The sequence below is a fragment of the Lampetra planeri genome, chromosome 56 (assembly GCF_965212315.1).
Source record: "Lampetra planeri chromosome 56, kcLamPlan1.2.h2, whole genome shotgun sequence".
In the NCBI taxonomy this organism is placed as follows: domain Eukaryota; kingdom Metazoa; phylum Chordata; class Hyperoartia; order Petromyzontiformes; family Petromyzontidae; genus Lampetra; species Lampetra planeri.
In genome coordinates this window covers 1,471,561-1,480,934 of record NC_136162.1, presented here as the reverse complement: position 1 = coordinate 1,480,934, position 9,374 = coordinate 1,471,561, and positions in this window count along the sequence as shown.

The following is a 9,374-nucleotide window of genomic DNA, read 5'->3' as shown; positions in this document are numbered from 1 at the left end:
CAATTATAGGGTCGGTAGATAATAAAATTATAGCGATTAGACAGTATTATTATAGCGCGGGGGGGGGGGGGGGGTTACCGGCCCCTGTACCCAGCCTCAGCCGGATGGGCAATTTAGGCGAGGCCGGAGGCTCTGCACGGTACTAGGCCTCGACACCCCATCACACTATAGGCCGTCGATATTACTGCACAGCGGCCCAGGAGATCGTGGCTGGGGGGGGGGGGGCAGGGGTAGCAGCCCATCTGTGTATATATGTAAGGTTATTAAGAAATATATTTTTCACCCGGGCAACGCCGGGTACTTATGCTAGTTCTAAATATTGGAGGGAAATAACCGCGCAACCACGGGGAGAGAGAGAGACACGCAAACTCCAAATATCCAACAGGCGTCGTCGGGATCAAACCCACCATGATGATGATGATAGAGAAAGAAGCAAACTCCAAATATACAGCAGGCGTCAGGGTCGGGATCGAACCCACGACTTCCTGTATACCAGGTGAGGTAGTTAACATCTCCTAGTCAACTTGATGATGATGAGAGAGAGAGAGATGCAAACTCCAAATATACAGCAGGCGTCAGGGTTGGGATCGAACCCACGACCTCCTGCACACCAGGCGAGGTAGTCAACATCTCCTAGCCACCGTGATGATGATGAGAGAGAGAGAGAGATGCAAACTCCAAATATACAGCAGCAGGCGTCAGGGTCGGGATCGAACCCACGACCTCCTGTAGACCAGGCGAGGTAGTCAACATCTCCTAGTCACCGTGGTAAAGGGGGACCCTGTTTGTGACACTTGTAGATTGGGACCATGGGAGGTGCGGGGGGGGGGGGTGGAATTATTGTCCACCACCTATTTGTTTAGACACCGCAGCTTGCATATTTCGCAAAAAGGAGACCTGGGTTAAAAAAGTGAATGTGTTGTATCAACCGAAGGCCGTGCCCTTAATGTAACCACTGAGAGGCGTTTATTGTTATTGTCGTTGTTGTTGTTGTCGTCGTCTTCACTGTTGTTGTCGTTGCGAGGGTGAACACTTTGCCAAGGTGTCACACGAGTGATCTGGATTGGTAATCTGACATCACGACACCGTCTCTCGCTTACGAAGGGAACCCGGCTCAAGTGTCTATTCTCAACTCCATAATCCTTTATTTAACCACGCAAGACGCGACCTGGGGCTTGGGCCGATGTCGGATGGACACAGCGCTTGTGCCCAAGGGAGACCTGGGATGGAGAGACACAGAGAGTGTGATTACTTATCAGCTGGAGATCCGTCCTTTATTTAACCATGTGGGCGATGGACACAGCACTTGTGCCCAAGGGAGACCTGGGATGGAGAGACACAGAGAGTGTGATTACTTATCAACTGAAGATCCGTCCTTTATTTAACCATGTGGGCGATGGACACAGCACTTGTGCCCAAGGGAGACCTGGGTGGAGAGACACAGAGAGTGTGATTACTTATCAACTGAAGATCCAGCCTTTATTTAACCATGGGGTGATGGACACTACACTTGTGCCCAAGGGAGACCTGGGTGAGAGACACAGAGAGTGTGCCTACTTCTCAACTGAAGATGCATCCTTTATTTAACTATGGGGGCGATGGACACAGCACTCGTGCCCAAGGGAGACCTGGGGTGGAGAGACACAGAGGGTGTGCCTACTTCTCAACTGAAGATCCATCCTTTATTTAACCATGTGGGTGATGGACACAACACTTGCGCCCAAGGGAAACCTGGGGCGGAGAGACACAGAGAGTGTGCCTACTTCTCAACTGAAGATCCATCCTTTATTTAACCATGGGGGCGATGGACACAGCGCTTGTGCCCAAGGGAGACCTGGGATGGAGAGACACAGAGAGTGTGATTACTTATCAACTGAAGATCCATCCTTTATTTAACCATGTGGGTGATGGACACAACACTTGCGCCCAAGGGAGACCTGGGATGGAGAGACACAGAGAGTGTGATTACTTATCAACTGAAGATCCATCCTTTATTTAACCATGGGGGCGATGGACACAGCACTTGTGTGCAAGGGAGACCTGGGCTGGAGACACACAGAGAGTGTGCCTACTTCTCAACTGAAGATTCATCCTTTATTTAACCGCAGTCGGACTCTTTTTTTACATGACGTACACGGTCTATATATATCTAATATAAAAAAAGATGGACACTTATAAATGGCTGTAATTATGTTTGTGCGTTTCGCGACACGAGGCGTGCGATCAGAGCAGAGACATTCAGATGTAGATCAGAGCAGAGACATTCAGATGTGAAAAAGAGCTTAATAGCTCATCGGATTCCTCCAGTAATGAATACTTATTCTGATATGTAGAATAGAGCTTTATAGATCAGCGGATTCCTTCCCTAAACACATTCCTGCGGAGGGAGCTGGTAGGAACGTTGGGTTGCTCGGTCAATGGCCAGGGTCAACGGCGGCGTGGTGTATTCCGCAAATATGGCCGACTGTGAGGGCGGGCACAAGCCGGCGTGAGTAGGTTAAACGTTGAGTTTTATAAGGGCACCACGTTGTGACCAGCCCCTCCCCACCCAGCCCCACCCCTCCCACCCCCCACCCAGCCCCACCCTCCCCACCCAGCCCCTCCCCACCCTCCCCTCCCAGCCTGCCCACCCAGCCCCTCCCCACCCTCCCCTCTCCACCCAGCCCCACCCCTCCTACTTTTGGATACACGACAGACGGACGGATACAATAATCCCCTGTGGGCTGGTGGAACCAGGTGGTTCCTACCAGTATAAACACATGCTGATCTGTGTTAAAGAGCTTCATCGCCCGTACGATTCCTCCAGGACTCAATGCGCATTCTGACTCTGGTGATTGATTTCGGGGGCAGGTGACGAGGAGGGAGAGTCGGTGAGTGTCTGGACTTGGCCGTGCAGCGCTGCCTGAACGAGGCCACGCGCGTGCCCTCCCCTCCCCCTCCCACTCTCTCTCCTCTCTCTCTCTCACATTCCTGACGCGTGAGAGCGGCTCCTGCCTGTCCCCTGCCTCGGGACAAGCCACTCCGCGCGACTCTCCGTTCGAGTCGCGTTCCAGACAGAGAATCCCAAACAATGATTTGCGCGCGTGTTTTTTAACGAGGGGAGCGGTGGTGCAGCGGTTAGCGCCACGCCGCGCTACGAATCCGGCGACCCGAGTTCGATTCCCGCTCACGGCCAACACCACAGTGACGATTATCTGAACCGGTTCCTGAGCCTCCCCTAGGTCGACTCAGCCTCAAATGAGTACCTGGTGCGGTGTGTATTAGACATCGCCACTGGGGGAGACAAAGGCGGCCGGGCGTGGTGCTGGCCACCCACCCCCTCGTGTGCCGTGCCGGCCTTCATAGGTGCTGCTCGCTAACAGCACTTGCCCCAACAGTCTGTTGAGGCTACACGGGGGATCTTTGTCTTTGTGTTAACGAGGTAGGGACGGAGATGTAACGGAGGTGCTAGTGACTATTTAGTAGCTCCGAGTCTCGATCATTGATTCTTAACTCTCAGTCACGGTGATAATAGCGCTGCTGAGCATTGTAAACTATCAACATTTTTTCTTTGTATTTCACCAGGTTAGGCCAACCGAGCCGTCTAGCTCTTCTTCAGAAGCTGCACGGCCACAAAATGGAATAGCTCACCGAAGTGGCTTAGCACGTGGACGTTTATAGCAGTAGCAACATACTCGTTTAAAATGTGGAGGGGAAAACCGGAGGACCCGGAGAAAAATCCACGCGACCACGGGGGGGGGGGGGGAGAAAGAGAGAGAGAGACACGCAAATTCTAGATTTGAAGCTTTCGTGACTGCAAGGATTCATATTCTTAGGTTTTTTTCGGTAAAGTCACGTAGGTAAAAAATGTAATTAAAATTAATAAAAGTAAATTCAAGTTATTTATTAATTAAAAATGTTTTCCCTACGTGACTTTACCGAAAAAACCTAAGAATATAGAGACACGCAAACTCCAAAAATACAGCAGCAGGCGTCAGGGTCTGGATCGAACCCACGACCTCCTGTATACCAGGCGAGGTAGTCAACATCTCCTAGCCACCGTGATGATGATGATGATGAGAGAGACACGCAAACTCCAAATATACAGGAGTGAGACTTGGTGATCGAACCCACGACCTCCTGTACACCAGGCGAGGTAGTCAACATCTCCTAGCCACCGTGATGATGATGATGATGAGAGAGACACGCAAACTCCAAATATACAGGAGTGAGACTTGGTGATCGAACCCACGACCTCCTGTATACCGGGCGAAGTAGTTCACATATCTTAGCCACCCTGATGATGATGATGAGAGAGAGAGACACGCAAACTCCAAATATACAGGAGTGAGGCTTGGTGATCGAACCCACGACCTCCTGTATACCAGGCGAGGTAGTTAACATCTCCTCTCCACTGTGATGATGATGATGAGAGAGACACGCAAACTCCAAATATACAGGAGTGAGACTTGGTGATCGAACCCACGACCTCCTGTATACCAGGCGAAGTAGTTCACATATCTTAGCCACCCTGATGCTGATGATGAGAGAGAGACACGCAAACTCCAAATATACAGGAGTGAGGCTTGGTGATCGAACCCACGACCTCCTGTATACCAGGCGAGGTAGTTCACATCTCTTAGCCACCCTGATGATGATGATGAGAGAGAGAGACACGCAAACTCCAAATATACAGGAGTGAGGCTTGGTGATCGAACCCACGACCTCCTGTATACCAGGCGAGGTAGTTAACATCTCATAGCCACCGTGATGATGATGAGAGAGAGACACGCAAACTCCAAATATACAGGAGTGAGGCTTGGTGATCGAACCCACGACCTCCTGTATACCAGGCGAGGTAGTTCACATCTCTTAGCCACCCTGATGATGATGATGAGAGAGAGAGACACGCAAACTCCAAATATACAGGAGTGAGGCTTGGTGATCGAACCCACGACCTCCTGTATACCAGGCGAGGTAGTTAACATCTCATAGCCACCGTGATGATGATGAGAGAGAGACACGCAAACTCCAAATATACAGGAGTGAGGCTTGGTGATCGAACCCACGACCTCCTGTATACCAGGCGAGGTAGTTCACATCTCTTAGCCACCCTGATGATGATGATGAGAGAGAGAGACACGCATACTCCAAATATACAGGAGTGAGGCTTGGTGATCGAACCCACGACCTCCTGTATACCAGGCGAGGTAGTCAACATCTCCTAGACACCGTGATGATGATGAGAGAGAGACACGCAAACTCCAAATATACAGGAGTGAGGCTTGGTGATCGAACCCACGACCTCCTGTATACCAGGCGAGGTAGTTCACATCTCTTAGCCACCCTGATGATGATGATGAGAGAGAGAGACACGCAAACTCCAAATATACAGGAGTGAGGCTTGGTGATCGAACCCACGACCTCCTGTATACCAGGCGAAGTAGTTCACATCTCCTAGCCACCGTGATGATGATGAGAGAGAGACACGCATACTCCAAATATATAGGAGTGAGGCTTGGTGATCGAACCCACGACCTCCTGTATACCAGGCGAGGTAGTCAACATCTCCTCTCCACTGTGATGATGATGATGAGAGAGACACGCAAACTCCAAATATACAGGAGTGAGGCTTGGTGATCGAACCCACGACCTCCTGTATACCAGGCGAAGTAGTTCACATCTCCTAGCCACCGTGATGATGATGAGAGAGAGACACGCATACTCCAAATATACAGGAGTGAGGCTTGGTGATCGAACCCACGACCTCCTGTATACCAGGCGAGGTAGTCAACATCTCCTAGACACCGTGATGATGATGAGAGAGAGACACGCAAACTCCAAATATACAGGAGTGAGGCTTGGTGATCGAACCCACGACCTCCTGTATACCAGGCGAGGTAGTTCACATCTCTTAGCCACCCTGATGATGATGATGAGAGAGAGAGACACGCAAACTCCAAATATACAGGAGTGAGACTTGGTGATCGAACCCACGACCTCCTGTATACCAGGCGAGGTAGTCAACATCTCCTCTCCACTGTGATGATGATGAGGATGAGAGAGACACGCAAACTCCAAATATACAGGAGTGAGACTTGGTGATCGAACCCACGACCTCCTGTATACCAGGCGAAGTAGTTCACATATCTTAGCCACCCTGATGCTGATGATGAGAGAGAGAGACACGCAAACTCCAAATATACAGGAGTGAGGCTTGGTGATCGAACCCACGACCTCCTGTATACCAGGCGAGGTAGTTAACATCTCCTAGCCACCCTGATGATGATGAGAGAGAGACACGCAAACTCCAAATATACAGGAGTGAGGCTTGGTGATCGAACCCACGACCTCCTGTATACCAGGCGAAGTAGTTAACATCTCGCCTGGGCAGCACCCTGATGCCTGTGGTCATGCTCATGGAGCCAATGATGGTGGTGATTGTGTCGTAACTGATTCCATTTCCGCGGGTTGCTGAGGAAATGGAAACTGCCTCAGTTAGGAAAAAATAAAAACTGTTGCTTTTCACAACGCCATCCGAAAGAAGCACGCGAGAACACAAAGTAACCTGCAGCGTCACACCGATCACCATCCTGAAGGAAATTAACGGTAATCCGACCTCTGACCCCGATTAACGAGTTCGTAGGGTTTGCTGAGCATTTCGACTAGGGGAAACCCTTCGGCTTTACACAATGTCATAGGGCAATTCTAGATTTGAAGCTTTCGTGACTGCAAGGATTCATATTCTTAGGTTTTTTCGGTTAAGTCACGTAGGTAAAACATTAAAATTAATAAAAGTAAAATAAAATAAAAATCACGACGTTTCGGAGGCAACACAAGCTTCCGTCTTCAGGTGGTACCGTCACAGCCATGACAGCTGTATCAAGTAAATGAGAGATTGCAAGAGCTACCACTCCGTATATATAATGGTTGGAGAGGGGGGAAGGGCCAAGTACGGCACACTTTTTATTCATATGGTAAGGTGAGGCTTAAGAGGGTGAGCCTTTGTTATGGAGAGATACGGTTTGTGTCATAGGGCAAGGCGGGGCCGGCCCTGCTGGTGTTGCCGTGCCTCAAATATTGGAGGAAGCGGTCGCTCCTTGCGAGGGGTTGGCTGATGTGCCATCTGTTGGGGGAAGTGTGAAATGTGATCCAGAGTTTGAAAGCAGCTAACGCGTCGGGTAGCGATGACCTCTCAAGCAAACTGCCGAGGGAGGGTCGCGTTTGTGTGCAGACTGCCCCACGTGACATCATTACAACCGTCTGGTCCACTGGATGGGTTCCACAGGAGCCCTCCTGGTGGTCCCCATTTGTGAGAAGGGGGACCGCACTGATTGCAAGAACTACTGGGGCATCTCCCTCCTCGGTGTGCCGGGACAGGTCCTGGCAATGATTCTCACCTGAAGACGATTGCCTGTGTTGCGATGGAAACGTCATGATGCATTAGTTTTCTATCTACGTGACTTTACCAAAAGACCCAAAAAGTAATGATTATATAATTCAACATCCCCTTGCCAGGCACGCTAAGGAGAGGCTTTCGGAGCCCCAATGTGGATTCAGACCAGGGCGGTCCAGCACAGACGCCATATTCTCTGTTTAACACGTAGGCTTTCGCGACCAATATTATTATGGGCATATTCTCTGTCCGTCTGCTACATCAGAGGTGTAAAGAATTGTAACAGGATCTATACCTTTGCTTGATTCACTCGGTCCAAGGCCTATGATACAATCAATAGCTCAGGGCTCAGGGTTAATCTTCGTACTTTCGGAGTCCCAGACCATTTGCTCACAATAATTAAGAACCTTTGTGATGGTGGACAGGCCCAGGTAAAGTGACTGCCCGGGTGTCGGAGCCATTTTCTGTTCACCTTGGGGTGCGACAGGGATGTCCTCTGGCTCCTAAATTATTTAACATCATCTTCGACCACGTAGTTCGAGAAGCTTTCCATGGATGTGTAATAATGTTCCAGGAGACTTGGACGCCGGGGTTGGAGGCACACGTATTTATTCTGTGTCGGGTACAGCACAACACTGGACATACAACACTGGAGGGGTATCGGCCCCCTCACCCGTCTAACTGGGAATACACCCTCTAGCTACGCCTAGCCTACCTCTTGGTCCTCCACTAACGGCTAGGGGAGGCTAGCTAGCCGACACTGGTAAGTCGGGCTCACGGTACCCGGAGTCCCAGACCAGCTCTTACAAGAGCACCGGCTCTGGCTCTCGGGACCACGCCGCTGGCTCGATCCTGTTCGGCCCTGACAAGGGCGGCGATCCAGGGGAGTCCAGGGCTCTATCTAGACGACCTTCTGTCTTCACTGGTTAGCTTCAACTTCTCTCCCCGAGCCCTCCGGCTCATCCCCTTTTATACCAAAACCCCCGCTGAGGGGTGGGGCCCTGGGGGATCCCAGCTCCGAGTCAGCCCCCCAGGCTGCCCGATGCGGACGTCGCTGGGAGCACCTTCCCGTGCACCGACATAGCCACGCCCACTGTGTTTCTTTCCCGTGTGATCCCATTCTATAACAGCCCCTCCGTAACACCCCTACAGATGTACCGGTGGAAAGTCCATTTAGTACAGATACAGTGGGAGGCTGATCGCTGCTCAGGTGCAGCCAAGGGATGGCCCTCTATTGATCAAATATTTTATGTATGCTGATGATCTGGTGATTTCGATTTAAAGCTTTCATGACTGCAGGGATTCATCTTCTTGGTTCTTTCGGTAAAGTCACGTAGAATGGAAATAATAAAATAATAAAAATAAAACATAATAAAATAATTCTCACGACGTTTCGGCCACAACGCAAGCAGCCGTCCTCAGGTGAAGAACATGTCTGTCGGAAAGACAGACCTGTTCTTCACCTGAAAGACAGCGTCTTTTCGACAGACCTGTTCTTCACCTGAGGATGGCTGCTTGCGTTGTGGCCGAAACGTCGTGAGAATAATTTTATTGGTTTATTGTTATTATTTTATTATTTCCATTCTACGTGACTTTACCGAAAGAACCAAGAAGATGGATCTGGTGATTGTTTCTCACTCTGAGTAGTTGAAGGCACTGCTGCTTGACCTGGAGCGTGCTACTAAGAGGTGAGGTCTTCTTACCATCAGCCCCAAAAAAACGCAGCACCAGCCTGGGTATTTTATGTCATCAAATACTCCCCTCCCTCATCTTCCAATGAGCGATGGGGCAGTTGTGGATGGAGTGGAGAAGTTTCCGTACCTGGGCAGTGGGTTTATGCCCAGCTCTGGGTTGGCTCCAGAGGTCTCACTCAGAATCAGTCGAGCGGCATTATCTTTTCATCGGCTGCGTAACGCTCTGTGGAAGCTACCTGATCTATCACTCCATATGAAGCGTCAAGTTTTCCCGGCCACAGTCATGTCCTCCCTTCTCTACGCTT